Source organism: Chrysochloris asiatica, unplaced genomic scaffold (assembly GCF_000296735.1).
Source record: "Chrysochloris asiatica unplaced genomic scaffold, ChrAsi1.0 scaffold00271, whole genome shotgun sequence".
In the NCBI taxonomy this organism is placed as follows: domain Eukaryota; kingdom Metazoa; phylum Chordata; class Mammalia; order Afrosoricida; family Chrysochloridae; genus Chrysochloris; species Chrysochloris asiatica.
The window spans coordinates 3,580,968-3,597,829 of record NW_006408789.1 but is presented as its reverse complement, the minus strand read 5'-3'; the positions used below and the strand labels follow the sequence as shown (position 1 = coordinate 3,597,829).

The 16,862-nt window shown below is 39.9% G+C and overlaps 1 protein-coding gene and 1 pseudogene across 1 annotated transcript in view; one reads left to right on the top strand and one right to left on the bottom strand.

Annotated features, from left to right (window-relative positions):
* RGS17 (regulator of G-protein signaling 17) overlaps nt 1-16,862 on the top strand; it is a 169,089-nt gene that overhangs the window by 68,315 nt on the left and 83,912 nt on the right. The gene's annotated exons all lie outside the window — the stretch shown is intronic.
* Nucleotides 4,993-5,642, bottom strand: LOC102830807 (annotated as a pseudogene).

Genomic DNA, 16,862 nt, shown 5'->3' with positions numbered 1-16,862 from the left:
GGCACTTCACAATAACAACAACATGACAAGCAATAGAGGAAAGACTAAGTAAATTACAGCAATTAAATACTATACTATTGAATGACGTCCTGTATGGCACTGTAGGATAAGCACTGAACTGCTAACCACAATTCAAACCCACCAGTTACTCCTCAAGAATGCAGGGTCATTCTGAGTCAGAACCAACTTGATGATATGGCAAATAACATCTTTTAAAGCGATAGCTATGAATATCACATAACATGATTATCATAAATGAAACAAACAGAATGCCACATTGCATATTATAAGCAGATTTCAAAAGTTTGAGGAAAATTCCATTATGTTTTCATTCCACTTTCCCACAGATTTTTTTAATGTAGCCTCATACGTTTTATTACAACTATGTGAAAATGTATATACAAAAAAGACTGAACATAAGTAAGAAAATACGATTTTTTAAATTGTTCCTTAATATTGTGAAACTGATGTCTATGTATTGTTTAAATTTTTATTGTTTTTGTTGTTAAATGACATCTAGTAGGTTCCAACTCATAGCAACCCTATATAATGTTTCTATGACTTTTAAAAGCTTTGCAAGAGCAGAAAAGCTTCTCTCTCTTTTGTGGAGCAACTTGTGGGCTCGAACTACTGACCTGAGCATTCACAGTCCAGTGCTTATATTGCAAAGCTGCCGCGCTTCCAAAATTTTTATAGCATGATTATGATGTTCACAAATATGCATGAGTCAATAACATACTAAAACAAACAAACAAACCCAAAAAGCCAATTCATTGCAGTTGCGTCGATTTCAGCTCATCCTGACCCAGTAAGGACAGAGTAGAACTCCCCCACAGGATTCCCAGGCTGCCTTCTTCAGGGAAGCCCATCTTTCTCCAGCAGAGCAGCTGGTGGGTTCGAACCTCTAGCTTTGGGTTAGCGGCAGAGCATTTACCACTGTGCCACCAGGGATCCTTTCAAGAAGACTCATTCAAATGAACATAATGTCCGACGGTTTTGCATAGTTTTTCTCTGTACCTTGGTGGATGTCACTGCCCTATTTTCAACATTTGGAATTTGCTAAGGTATCTATTAGGTCCTTGTTCTTCTACTGCAGTAAAGGCTTAGCCAGAGCAAATATTTGCAGATTTCCAGCCATTCTGAAGTCAAAGAAACCCTCTACTGGACTAGCCCTTTATGAGCGTCTGATACATTAGGAGGCATGACCCCTTGTAGCTAAGGCAATCAGTCTTCTTACGAGTCTGTAGATTAATTCCCCATCATCCCAGGAACCTCAGACTATAAATCATCGCCTTCTCTGCAGAACATTGAATTCTCTCCTACACCCATTAACATTGTTTAAATCACTTGTGTTTTTAAAAATAAAATTTCCATCCTTTGACCCGATACCCTTTTCCAGCTATTCTCTATCATTCCTTTCCCCTCCACAACCAAACTTTTTGACAGTTGTTGTCATTTCCTCATCTCTCACATGAGCCTTAACCTCCTAACCAGTCTACTACTCTGTAGCTTTGCTAAAACAGCCTGTTCTATAGCTTTCATGACCCTCACGTAGTTGAATTCAGTCAGCTTTCTTGGTATTCGAGGGCAGTCAAAATGTATTGCTGCTACAGCTCCAGTTCAGACATGTCTGAGTTTGTTCCAAGCAGCATGTTTAAATATATCTCATAAATAAATATATCTCTGTGATAATGGGTGGCCGTTGACGCATTCTCAGGAAGACACTGATCTTAGTGTCATTAAGGTGCCTTCAGAGAAAGGTCCAATCAAAACAGTAGCTTTTGAGGGGATCTGCTGGCAGAGAGGTCAGCTCAAGAGGTTATGATGGTGGCTTTGAGAGATCTCAATGGCATAATCCTGATAGATTTTCTCAAAGGTCACAGGTCATGGGAGCTCAGTATGAAAATGGAAAAATGCTTTGGTGAGAAAAAGTCTGAAAAATTGTGCCAAGGAATTATTATTCCATCCTGACAATGCACCTGCTTATTCTTTGAGACAAGAGCTGTCCTACGAGAACTGCATTGGGAAACCTTCCTCCACGCACCCTACAACTTCATCTTGTCCCTTCAGACTTGTTTTTTTTCCCCCAAACTTAAAGAACATTGAAAAGGAACACAATCTGAGGCCCTCAAGGATGACCTAACTGTTTGGTGTGGATCCCAGAGCACAGAATTCTTCAGGGGAAGGGTTAGAGAGATGGAATAACATCTTCAGGAGAGTGTAGACTTTGATAGGGGTATATCAAGAAGCAATAGCTTCACATTTTAATTTTTTGTTAACGAGTTCTATTATTTGTAGCAATACTTACTGACTCACCCTCTGCAAAAACCATGTTGGGACCATGTCTAACATCCCCTGGCTTCACAAGGGGGAAAGAGAATCAAACTCAGAATCAGTCCAAGGTGGATTCCTCTGAAACGGAGTTCAGACATGCCTCCACCAAACAACCTCCTTTCCCCTGCTCTGACCCCAGCCATCCCTCCCACAGCACTCGCAGCTTCACATCTGGGTTTGATAAGCCATTGCAATGGTCATACAGAATGTATAACAATACTCAGGATTATGGGGTTCATTAGGGAAATGAACAGGGTACAATTCAGCATCAAAGGATACAGCATTTCTCCAGTCAGGAGCTCCTCACTCTTGTCTTCAGCCTCTCTGCCACCTGGCCCCTTGGCTTCTGCCCTGCTCAGCAAGTCTTATTAAGTACTTTTAATCAGCTTTTGAATGCCCAAAGGGCACATTCTTCAAGCCAGTTTCCTGCCCGTTAGCACTCAGCTTTACTCAGTCAGTGGATCTAGAGCCTGAAGCTGCTCTCTCTCTCTCCTTGCCACCACCTCTGCCATCATTGTTTCTCACGCTTCACTCATGCTCTTCCTTCTTGATGGTCCTGGGATCTTCCATCTCTGCTTCTGCTTCTTTGTAAACCTAGCTGAGGGCAAAACTAACCAATCCCAGCCTTAGAGTCCTGTATACCTTATTTGCATGGTCCCACCCAATCACTTGATGGAAATTAAGATTTTGGATAGAAAAGCCATTATCACATAAAATCAAGGTGGTGGTTGTTGTTAAGTGCTGTCCAGTCGGTTCCAACTTATAGTGACCCTGTATAAGGTTTCTGAGGAGTGGCTGGTGAGCTTGAACTGCCAACCTTTAGGTTCAAACCAACCTTGCAATCCAGCAAACTGATCCGCAGCGCCATACCAGGACTCCACAGCCTTATATGTGTCATTCAGATATAGACTGAACTCTAGAAAGAAACAGAAAGCTAACTTGTTAAGCATTTTAGGTGTCTCCATGGTTCATCCTGGTGTGGTGCTGTGGATTAATGTGCCAGACTGCAAAGCCGTTTGAACTGCAAGATTGGCAGTTCAAGCTCACCAGCTGCTCCTCGGAAACCCTATACAAGGTCGCTATGGGTTGGAATCAACTTGACGGCACTTAGCAACAGCAACAACAACATGATTTATCAGCGGGCCAGGGAGTCAGGTTCAGCAAGTAAACATTCAGAAGCAGTGCCCAGATGGGGCAGCCCTAGGGGAAATGACACTGATACTGTGTCCATCGTTGATGGACACCCTGCTGACTCATAGAAGCTCTGCTACTGCAATTGTTGAGTATCCTAACCCCTCCGTCCCCCACATGCTAGAAGACCAATTCACTATAATGTGACCATCTCCTCCCTCTTAAATAAATGGAAAGTCTTTCTTCCAAATTCCAGCTAGTTATTCTGACAACTGGAGGGCATACCTGAAGCTGTCAGTGTTTCTATTTCATGATAAGGAGATTTACAATGACGTTTTCCATGTGTTTGTTTATGTATTCTTCTAAGATATGCATGTCTTGTATGTGTAAAGCTATTGTGATTTTTAATATTGTAAAACTAACACTGTCTTTCCAAGAGAAACACATCGGTTTATATTTTGTAATAACAAATCCAAGCAAGTTTAGCTTGTGAAAGTTGATAACTTCTTTGTTAAAATAAGGTTCTGTGGATTTAAATGTGACTAACAGTTATAGCAGAGTCGTGGTGTGGCACTGTGAGTTAATGCGCCAGACTGCAAAGCCGTTGGAACTGCAAGGTTGGCAGTTCAAGCTCACCAGCTGCTCCTTGGAAACCCTATACAGGGTCGCTATGGGTCAGAACCGACTTGACGGCACTTCACAACAACAACAACAACAACAGTTATAGCACTTCTGGTATTTCCGTTCATTGGTCTAAGCCCTGGATTGGTATTTCCTGATTGTATTTCATTTTTTTGTTTCTCCTTATCTCTTCTCCTAGAATTTACTGCATGGAGTCCATCAAAGATTAGTACTGATGACCTTATTTCCATACAATAGACTCACCACTCTGCCAGTTTCTTCTTCTTCAAGCTTGCCCATAGGAAATGATGCATTCTTTAAAATTTTTAAAAGAAATTAGCAAATGTTTGCCTCCCATAAGCTGTCTCAGCATTTTCCAAAAAGATCCCCAAAGAGACATTTTTTCAAAACAAAAGAAAAACCTCTAAGATGGCAGCTAAAATTATTTATTTTAGTCTATTTTCTAAAAATAGTGAAGATAATTTTCTTAGTCTCATGAGGGATATGCTTTGTAAACAAGACACAAATGTTTCTCACTCTCAGGATTCTGATAAGCATTTGGTTAGAGATATGGCCTTATCTTGGAGGAGATGGAGGTCAGATTTCAAGAAGACTTCTGGTTGTGTACCATCTAGTCAATTCCGACTCACAGCAACCTTGTATAGGGTTTCCAAAGAGCAGCTGGTGTGTTTGACCTTAGTGCTTTTCCTACAGCTCCTCCCAGGACTCCTAAGACCCTGGAATTTGTGAGGGAGCATTTTGAGTGGTGCCAGTAACCTTGATTTCACCCAGGGTAATATCTCACGATGTCATCAAGCGCTAACCCCACCCCATGGACTGCCTCACATATTAGATCATACAGAATCTTTAATAATACTTATTATCAAATTAAAATGTTTTTTTTTTTTAACAAATCCACAACTTTGTTTCCTTCTCAGTAAGTTTAAATCCTTGGGGATGCAGCATCTCACAGATTCTGTGTCTGGCGGTCTAGCAGGAAGGTTACTTTGTAACCTGTCATGAATCATGTACCTGTTTCCATGGGCACGATCTCCCTTTGCCCAGATGATTGGTTTTGTTAGGTTTGCCAACAAGACTCACTGTGTTGTCCTTCACATTGTACACATAAGCACATTGCTTGCCTAAAAAGAATCCTGTTTCATCTCAAGCATAAATACCTTCAATTTTAAGAAGACCTGTATGATGATCCTTTTGGTTCTAGAGACCCCATTTATAGCCAGCAAAAATGGCCTTGGGTATTAGCCTTCCAGACCTAGCTGCCAACCTTACAGTCCTATTCCAGCAGGCCTCTCTGCAGGTTCCAAAACAGTGGAAAGAGCTTACTGTCAATTTTAATCGTATAATAATACAGTTGTAAAGTACTTAGATATAGTATTTCTTAGATTATATGAATACTAACAAAATTGTTAAGTCTTTCTACTTTGAGTTATAAATTAGTACGTAAGCAGAAGCCTTAAAAACTTAGTTTTCTTTTCCTTTATTTTGACTTCATTATCAAAAAAGTTATTGCTATTTGAGGGTAACTTGAAAAGCATTGCCATAAACCTCTGGAAACCTTTACTGAACAAAAATACCATAATGTGAAGCTATTGTTTCTGGATATCTCTTTCCTCGATACACTCTGAAAGCTATATATCCATCTCTCTAACCCTCCCCTTGGTCCAGGTTCAGATTCCTCATGAACACGATTAAGTGTTCCAGAATACTCATACTTCGTAATGTTGTCCATAGCTTGTCATGATCCACACAATCAAAGCCTTTACATAGTCAAAAATTACAGGTAAACATCTTTCTGATATTCTCTGATTGCAGCGAAGATCCATCTGATGTCAGCAATGATATCCCTCATTCCACATCCTCTTCTGAATCTGGCTTGAACCTCTAGAAGTTCTCTGTCAATGTATGATTGTAGCCGTTTCTGTATTACTTTTAGCAAAACTTTACTCGCATGGGATATCAAAGAGATTGTCTGATGATTTCCACATTCCATTGGGTCACCTCTCTTTGTAATGGGCACAAGATCTTTTTAAAGTGTTGATGAGCAAAGACGTCAGCTTGAGGACTAAAGTGTGTCTGACCCAAGCCATAGTATTTTCAATAATCTCATATGCATGCGAAAGCTGGACAGTGAATAAGGAAGACCGTAGAGGAATGAATGCTTTTGAGTTATGGTGTTGGAGGAGAATATTAAAAGTACTATGGACTGCCAAAAGAACCAACAGATCTGTGTTGGAAGAAGTGCAGCCAGAGTGCTCCTTGGAGGCCAGGATGGCCAAACTTCATCTCTCATACTTTGGACATATTGTCAGGAGGGACCTGATACTCCAGGGTCACTGGAGAAGGATATCATGTTTGGTAAGGTGGAGGGTCAGAGAAAAAGAGGAAGACCCCCAGCGAGATGGATTGGCACAGTGGCAGCATCAATGGGTTCAAGCGTGGCAACAGTAGTGAGGTTGGCCCAGGAATGGGCAGTGTTTCATTCTGGTGTGCATAGGGTCGCTATGAATCAGTCCCGACTCAATAACACCTAACAACAACAACAAAAACAGCCCCCCCCTAAAGAATTCTGTGCTCTTGATTTATGCCACATCAAAATGGCCATTTGGGTATCCCTGAGGGACTCAAATCATGTTCTTTTAAAATATTCTTTGAATTGGGGGAACAAAAAGAAATCTGAGAGGGCAAGATGGGGGCCGTATGGTAGATAAGTAAAGGTTTTCCAGTGAAACGCTTAGGATAACCCATGCTGTTCTCGAAAAATTAGCAGGTACATTTCCATGATGGAAAAACATTTCTTGGTGTAACTTTCCTGGTCTTTTTCCCATCTTCTTACATCTGCTTCATAATAAGTCCCCGTGATTGTTCTGTATCCTTCAAGGAAATCTATCAGTATTACCACTCTGATTGTTGTTGTTAAGTGCCTTTGAGTCGGTTTTGACTCATGGCAACCCTGTATAGGAGCGGCTGGTGGGTTTGAACTGTGGACTTTTTGGTTAAAATCAATGCTTATTCTGTAGTGCCACACCAGGACCCCTTTGGAGTCCCCCCCAAATTGCCACAATAATCTGAAGTAACCTCTCTGCCTTGAATTTAACTGACTCAGCAGATCCTTTCAGAGTCACGCTTTTGAATGGACCTCTGTTTGAAGGCACTGTAGCAAGACTAAGACAGGTGTGTTCCCGACTGAACTTGTCTGCAGACATCTGCTGATGACAGAGACATGTTTAAGCACATCTGCTTTGGAAGGAACCCATGCATATATGAACTGCAGCCCTTGTAAGCAATAGTTTTTTACCTCAGATTAAGATGTAATTAAATTAAAAAGTAGCAAGAGAACAATATTTTTCAAATGCACAATTTAGTAATTCAGTAATTACTTCTAATTACCTCTGATAGTGTAGTGGTTACGAGTCGGACTGCCAACCTCAAGGTCAGCAGTTCGAAACTACCAGCAGTTCCATGGAAGAAAGATGAGGTTTTCTGCTCCCGTAAAGATTTACAGCCTCGGAAACCCTGTACAGAGTCATTATGAGTTAGAATCGACTCCATGGTACTTATCGACAACAACAACAATCACACTTCTAAAGCCATAGGTTAATGAAAAATATCAAAAATGTTTTGAACATAGAGAAATGACAACACCTAATTTTTACAATGCAGCTAAGGGGAATTTTTGAAATTCATATTATTTTTGGTGAAAATATACATAACAGAGCATACCAACACTGAACATTCTCTCTGTCTACGGTCGTTACATTCACCACAGTGTGCCTTCACCCATATTGCTTTACTACCAATGACTTAGACTCTTAGTTCCCTGAACTTCTCTTGTGTGTTAGTCAGTGCGGCTGATTTAATGTCCTATGGAGAATTCCTTAAAAGAATATACTGCTCAAGGTGACCTTTCCTTATGAGTTGAGCTAAGCTGTTATTTAATTTAAAGAGGACTCCATGGATAGTTTGGGTTAAGTCTTAAAGATTGTTGTTGTTGTTGTTGTTAAGTGCCATCGAGTCGGATCCGACCCATAGCGACCCTGTACAGGGTTTCCGAGGCTGTAAATCTTTACGGGAGCAGAACGCCTCATCTTTCTCCCGCGGAGCAGCTGGTAGTTTCGAACTGCTGGCCTTAAGGTTCGCAGCCCGATTCGTAACCACTACGCTACCAGAGCTCCTTAGGTCAATATATTCTGGGGTACCACCCCCATTCAAAATGGGTCCAGTAAACCTGCTTTCTGTAAGAATTTGAACTTCTGTACCATAGTTTTCCTCTTTTTGATGAGAATCCATTTATTAATAAAAATGTGTGGCTGTGGCTGCGGGCCACCATCGTGTTCTTCTGGTCTCCCGGCAGTGGAGCCGTAAATGATGTAGAGTATTGAGACTTGCTACCCAAATGTTTCTCTGTTTCCATGGTCTCCTTTTTCCTCTGCTGTTGCAGACAAAATGAACCAAATTTTGTATTTTGAGTGGCCACTCACAAACTGTTAAGACCCCAGGCGCTGCTCACAGAACCAGAAGGAAAAAAAGAGACTTTGAAAAACTTTATTTGGCAAAACAGAGGGAATAGAAGCAAATACTGTGGAATGATGATGCACAGAGAGATTGTAATCATTGCACTGAAATGAGTGTAAAACTGATGTTCTCTCATGTAAACTGTCACTCCGTTCACAATAAAAACTTAAAAAAAAAATTAAAAAAAACCCGACCTCGTTCTCCTTACAGTCTTGATCTTGCCCTTTCAGACTTCTTTTTGTTTACCAAGCTCAAAGAGCATTTCAAAAGAAGCTGATTTAAGTACCTGTTGGATTCCTGGTGTGGCACTGTAGGTTAAGCACAGGACTGTTAAACACAAGATTGGTGGTTCAAACCTACCAGCCGCTGGAAACCCTATACAGGATTGCTGTGATTCAGACGTGACTCGACAGCACTTAACAACAAGGATTCCAAAACTGCCATTTGACAACGGTATCAATCAAAGAGCCTAGAACTCTTTGGAGAGGGACTGTTGTTGTTAAATGCTCCTAAGTCAGAGAGACCCTGGGTAGGGTTTCCAAAGAGGGGCTGGAGGTTTTGAATTGCTGACCTTGGGATTGACAGTCCAGTGCTTATCCTACAGTACCACACCATCTTCTTATTTTTGTTAAGTTGGTTCTGACTCATAGTGACCCTGTATAGGGTTTCCAAGGAGCGGCTCGTGAGTTGAACTGCTGACCTTGCGGTTCAAACCAACATTTCAGTCTAGTGCATTAACCCACAGTGCCACACCAAGAGTCACCACGCCTTAGATGCAAAAAGCACCTTCAGAAATGTATAGACCTAGATGGAAGATATCAAGGGACTAGTAACTTCACCTTTTGATGTTTTTGTTTAATAAAAGTATCTATGAATTTATCATGAAAAAAGAGAAAGAAATATGTACAGCTATGCCATGCTCATAGATGATTATATTCAGTATTTTATGATGTTAATTTCCTTCAAATTGATATAATTAAATCTCAGTCAGAACCCAAAAATACTTTTTTTTTTGGTAGAAATTTACAAGGTGACTCTAAAGAAGTATATAGAACTGTAAAGAATTTAGAATAAACAAAATAATTTTGTAATAAAAGCACAAAGAGAAGTCAGACTAGATGATTGGAAACTTAAGATAAACTGATTGAACGCTTAGAGATTCCAGAAATAGACCCTCACATTTGTGGCCAGTTCATTTTTTACAAAGATGCAAAGTTGAAGGTTAGGATTTTCAACAAATGTTGCTGAGCCAATTGAATATTTATATTGGAAAACAAAGAGCTTTGACTTTCAGCTCCTTTCATAGGTAAACATTAACTCAAAAAAGGAGGAGGAAACAGGGAACGCAGGGAGGAAGCAGGATAATTGTTGTTGCATGGAGGGAATTACAATCAGTGAGATGAAACAGAATGTGTATGGATTACCAAGCATAAAACTGATGATTTGCTCTGTAAACTTTCACCCAATTAATAATAAAAAGTTAAAGACTAAAATCATAGAGTTACATGATAAAGTTTAAATTATATAACTCACATAAAAATATATTGTTGTTAGATGCCATTCTTCTGTGCATTGTACATTATTCTGACAGCCCTTAGTACTTTCAGTATTCTCCTCCAACACCTTGATTCATTTGCATCAGTTCTTCTTTGGTCTTCCTTATTCAGTGTCCAACTTTTATATGTAGGTGAGGCTATTGAAAATATGATGACTTGGGTCAGGCACACCTTAGTCCTAAAAACTGAAATCTTGGTTCTTGAACACTTTAAAGAGGCGTTATGCAGCAGATTTGCCTAATGCAGTACATTGTTTGATTTCTTAACTGCTGCTTTCATGAGTGTTGATTATGGATCCAAGCAAAATGAAGTCTTCAATTTTTTCTCCATTTATTTCTGTATACTAGATGATATTATGGAATTATTGATAATTTGAGTGGATGTTGTAATAGGTAAGGTGTGTGTCAACCTGGTGGGGACTGCATTCTCAGTGGTTTAGCAGCTAAGATGTACTGATTCCCCATGAGGAGACCTTGGTCTTATGGAATCCCGTCCTCTGTGATGTGATTTGCCCTGGTCTGATGTAGTTATCCTGTGTGTTGTAAAGCCTCGCTTGGATGATATTAATGAGGTTGGATGCAGTCTCCAGGACTAGGTTCTAGCTTGTGTTGACTCTTTTAAGATGTAAAGGGAGAGAGAGGTGAGCAGAGCAAGGGGAACCAGAGCCAGGAGCAGAGTCAGTCCATGCTTTGGCCCTAGGGTCCTTGCCTTGTGAAACTCCAGGGAAAGGTTGATGCTAAGACGCATGGAGATCTTCAAGAACTGTTAGGCCTATGGGTGCTGAAAGGAGACAAGGACCTTTCCCCAGAGCTGACAAAGAGAGAAAGACTTTCCCTGGATCTTGGAGTAGACACTCTGAATTTGAACTTCTAGTCTCCTGAACTGTGAGAGAATAAATTTCTGTTGGTTAAAGTCATCCACTTGTGGTATTTCTGTTAAATCAGTGCTAGGGAACGGACACAGGTGTGGTAACAACTTGGTGATTCAATCAGTAAGTGCCCTTAGGTTTTGGCACTCTGTGCAATTTCTGCCCCCAGGTAGCCTTTCAGATCATACATCTTTCTGTATATCTGAGGGGGTAAAAATCATAATAAAAAGTTGGAGGGAAATAAAGAGAAGAAATTGACATTAATACCCCAAACTAAATTGTAATTACAAATAAAATTATGTTTCAGCGGGTCTGGTGAAAGAAGATGGGGATAAGATTCTTATGATTCAATAGTGAGTAATTGTTATCGTAACTAACTGCGACTGTCACAACTGAAAAGGCAGTTTTGTAACAAAAAGATGGGAGTAGTTAATCTTACATTCCAGACACAGAGGACCTGAGGACCAACAAGGGAGAAGAGCATGGGTGAGTGGAATGTGGGACTGTAACCAGAGAAGCAGTGACACTAGAGATGAAGGCAGAGATGAGGACATGGAGAGAGGGAGCAACTGAGGACTCTAGATTCATGGAAAAAGAAAGTCTACATGCTGGCGGCCAGGAGGCAGGCTTGTAGAATGTGCCCTTTGGTTGTTTAAATGATTACGTGTTCCTGAGTGTTTTTGTTTACAACCCCCCCCCCCAAAAAAAATGCACACACACATAAACAGAGGGAATAGAAGCAAATACTCTTGAATAATGATGCATGAAGGAGACTGTAATCATTGCAATGAAATGATGAGTGTAAAACCAGTGTTCTCCCATGTAAACTATCACTCAATTCAAAATAAAAACTTTTAAAAAATTATGTCTCAGGTACATAATATGTGTTGAGTGTTGAGTATTTCTGCCAAATTTGGACCAAAGGACCTTTTGGAAGAAAATTAACTCAATGTGGGTTGCTTTGGCTGACCTGTGTGTTTTCCATTCTCTCTTGTTGTTGGTAAGTGCCGTTGAGTCAGCTCCGAATCATAAGGTTTCCAAAGAGCAGCTGGTAGGTTTGAACCTCCAACTTTGGGGTTCAAACCGACCTTATAATCAAGTGTTTATCCGACAGTGCCACACCAGGACATCATAAGCATATTAATTGCTGTATTCAGTGTTTAAAATTTAAAAATATTTTTTACTATAATTTTCTAACTACATATAACAGTTTAAAAGAGAAACAGTTTTCATGAGAAAAATATTCAACGATGCTTTGGTATCTCTTTCCATAGATACTTATAGAAATAGTGTATGTATCATATGTATTGTTTAGTAAGCACCATGAGAAGACATTTGCTGTTTAGGAGAAAAGCATGCAGTAAAGTACACTCGTTTATAGGAGTCCTGGTGTGGTGCTGTGGGTTAATGCACTGGACTGCAAGGTTGGTTTGAACCATAAGGTCAGTGGTTCAAGTTCACCAACTGCTCCTTGGAAACCGTATACAAGGTTGCTGTGGGTTGGAACCAACTCAACAGCATTTAACAACAACTAGTTTCTAACTTTATAAGGAGCTCTGGTAGCATTGTGGGGTAGGAGTTGGGCTGCTAACCACAGTTTGAATCTAACAGCTGCTCTGTGAGAAACAGATAAGACTTTTTTGCTTCTGTTAAGATTTATAGCCTCGAAAACTCTATACAGGATCACTATGAGTCAGAACAAACTCCATAGCAACATAACCACCACCACCACTGTTGTTATTAAATGCCTTCAAGTCATTTTGACTCATAATGATACTATATAGTATTTCCGAGGAGCAGTTTGTGTGTTTGAACCGCCACCTTACCATTCAAATCAACCTTGCAGTCCCCTGTTTATCCTACAGCACCACACCAGGACTCCACCACCACTTTTGTTGTTATGAGTCGGTACTGACTCATAGTGACCCTGTGCACAGCAGAACGAAATACTGCCCGATCCTGGGCCAACCTCAGTCTTGTTGCCACTAGTTTATAAAAATTTGGCAGTTATTTTTTTTTTAATATAAATACTAGCAAATATACCATATGAGTCCTGAACTGCTAACACCAAGGTTGGCAGTTCAAACCTACCAGCCACTCCTTGGAAACCCTATATAGTGTTGTTATGAATTGGAACCAGCTTGACAGCATTTAGGTGTGGTGCTGCAGGAAAATGTGCTGGACCATAAGGTCAGTTTGAACCACAAGGCTGATGGTTCAAACCCACCAGCCTCTCCTTGGAAAACCTATACAGGGTTGCTATGGGTCAGAACCAACTCGATGGCACCTAACAACAACCAGCAACAATATACCATATACACAGATTCCATCCTTTATTTCCAGAGTATACATGATAGGGCAACATTTTAGAAACATAATTATATTGTTTTATGATTTTATATATATATGTGTGTATATATGTATATATATATATTTGGAAACTATTTGTTGTTGTTAAGTGCCGTCGAGTCGGTTCTGACTCATAGTGACTCTGTATAGGGTTTCTGAGGAGACGCTGGTTGGTTTGAACCACCAACCTTTCAGCTAGCAATCCAGCACTTATCTTCCAGCACTATATCTGGACCTGGAAACTATAGAAAAATGTAAATTTTTCTTGCCAGAGGTTAGAAGGAATCTTCTCATGATTTTAAGTTTCTAGAAACATACAGTTCAAAGGGAAAAAAATAAAAACAGTATTATTAATTTTTCTCAATATAAAGAGTGAAGGAAATTATCACCATTTCTTCTCATACTCATGATTTTTGGTAGGCTACCATCTACTATTTTAGATGTAAAATATTACAAAGCTATTCATCACCATACAAATCGCAGTTATATGTGTTTTGAAATGGGACTTGTGAGCCAATTTACTAAAATTACCCAAGCTTTAACCTTGATTACCCAGTGGGCTGCCTGGAGAATGAACAAATCATCCTGACAAGAAATATATCCAGAATGCTCCTTAGTAACTAGAATGGTGAGACACCAGAAAAAAACAATTACTAGAAAAGGGACATCTTGTTTCATAGATACAAAACGCATCCGGCTGTTTTGTTTTCATCTCATCCTTCATTTCCTGTTTCACAAATTCATGTTTCCTTGAGTTTTTAAAACAGAACCAGATGCTTCCCCAAAACTCTTAGGTTTCTAGTAATAAACCTTTGTTGTTGTAGTTACGTTCCGTCGAATCGGTTCTGATTCACAGCGACCCTGTGTTGGGTTTCCGAGCAGTGGCAGGTGGGTTTGAACCACCAACCTTGCGGTTCAGACATTTACCAAGTGAAAATGAGGGGAACCCTCCATATATGGATTAACACAATGGTCACAACAGTGGACTCAGACATACCAAGATGGTGCAGCATCAGGTGACATTTCCTTCCATTATTCATAAGGTCACCATCAGGTGGAAATAGCAATGCAATGATTTGTCCATTTATTTACATCTCAGTTGATTGGAGCATGTCCTTGGGTAATTTTCAGAGGATGGGTCCAGAACCAAGTATTTTCAGATCCACATCCTATATCTGTGGAGGTTTTTATTGTTGCATCCTAGGAGCAAGAGCTTATCAGGAAACAGCATTCTGAGCACATTAACTCCATGTCTTGAACTTTGGTTAACGTTACTGTTTGCTGGCATCATGTGTGCTAAAATAGACCTTTAGTCCTAAATCTGTGCCTGCTGCTTTGCTCTTTGCAAAGAACCCTGCTTCCCCTGCTTCTTGTAGGATACTTGAGTCTTACTTTTGTGAAATTAAAACTTCCATAAAAACTTCTATGTATTTGCCTCTTTTCATTAATTCTGCTTGTTCTTTAGAAACCCTTACATGTTCAGGTTTTTCTTCAAATCGAAGAAGTCTGTTTCTTTTTTAATTAAATCTTATGATGGTTACTTTCATACCATTTGTTCTTGTCTGTTCCTTAGGAACACAATTCTATACATGTGGAGATGCCTATTCTCCTCTTCCTTTATGTTTACCATATTCTTTGATTGTTTTCATCTTGGTCTGTTGTTTTTTGTTTTTTTTTTCTTATTTGGAGGCATGAATCAAGTTTATCTTTCACATCCCTGATTTAATCATCTGCAGCATTGTTCCTGAACTTTATTACTTCTAATGCTTACTTACAGTCTGATTATGTTTTTATATTCCTTAAAGATTTTTTCCACCTTATCTAGCTCTGTTTTTATTTTTTCCTTCCTCTCAGTCAGTTTCATTGTCATATCTAGCTATTTTGTTCCCATCTCATCCTTCATTTCCTGTTTCAAAAATTCATATTTTCTTGAATTTTGAAAACAGAACTTATTGCTTGCCAAAAACTCGTAGGTTCCTAGTAGTAAGTCTTTACAAGGATGTTTATCTTTAGAAATTTTAGAACTGTGTTCATGTCTATGTTTGTATGTGTGTGTGTGAGGGAGAGACAGACAGAATGTTGTTCTTATAAATTGTATGTTTGATTTTTTTATATCTACACACATCATTGATTATTGAAAACAAACTAGTCTTGACATTGTAGCATAAAGATCAAACCCCCTCCACTGAAATCTACTGCCATCAAGTTGATTCTGACTCATAGTGATCCCATATAGGGTTTCCAAGACTAGATATTTAAGGGAGACAGACAGTCTTATCTTTCTCCCGATGAGTGGCTGGTAGGTTTGAACCACCAACCATGTGGTTAACAGCCCAACACCTTACTTTTGTGAAATTTAAACTTCCATAAAGATTTCTATGTATTTGCCACTTTTCATTAATTCTGCTTATTCTTTAGAAACCCTTATAATCTACACGCTCAGATTTTTCTTCAAATCAGAGAAGTTTGTTTCTTTTTTTGATCCGCAGTGCTCCTTGTAGCATAAACAGGTGCATGGATTTCCTTATCTTTGGTGTTTTTCTTTGCTGTCTACCTAAGTGCTATTAGTGTATTTTTCAGATCTTCTGCTATAGAGCTTGAGCTCTTGGGTGATGCAGACAGTTAAGATGCACTCAGCTGGAAGCTGGGTGTTTGTGTCCACCCAAAGGCAGCTGGGAAGAACAGTCTGGAAATCTAGTTTTGGAAAACCAACCATTGAATCCTTTGGAGCCTGTTTTACAGTACACATATGGGGTTATCGTAAGTTGGCATCAATCCACCAATACCTGGTTTCATCTAGGTTTTGGCAGTGAATCTACACACACCTCCCAGGAAGTTTTCTTTTGTGCAATGCACACCTTCAGGTTTGAAGAGGGCTGTAAAAAATTATAGCACCAACCATCCCTCCCATGGCACAGTCCTCTGCTTCTCTGTTGAGGTTCCATAATTCACTGCAGTGGCCACACAGAACTTAGACACAACACTCAGAGTTATGGGTTTATAAGGGAAGTTGATGGGTCAGAGATGCTCAACATACAGTTCTTCCAGTTAGGACAGTCTTTTCTTCTCAGTTGTACTTACAGGCAGGCCTCTCTCTGCCTGGACAGTGTAACAAAGTTCTTTTGTTGTTCAGTCAATTCCAACCAATAGCGGTCCTGTACAGGGGTTCCAAGGAGTGGCTGGTGATCTTGAACTACCGACTTTGCGGTTCAAACTAACTTTGCAGTCCAGTGTATTAACCCACAGCACTACACCAAGACTGCTGATATATACCCACAGGATACATTATTCCGCCGTAAGCCTCCACCCAAAGGTATCTGTTTGGTTATAGCTCCTTGGGTCAGCAAACCTAGCTCCCCCAATTCTATACCTGGAGATACTTCACTCTGTAAACAAGCCTCCTACCCAAAGTTGGGTAAGGTGGAGGGTCAGAGAAAAAGAGGAAGACCCCCAACGAGATGGATCAGCCA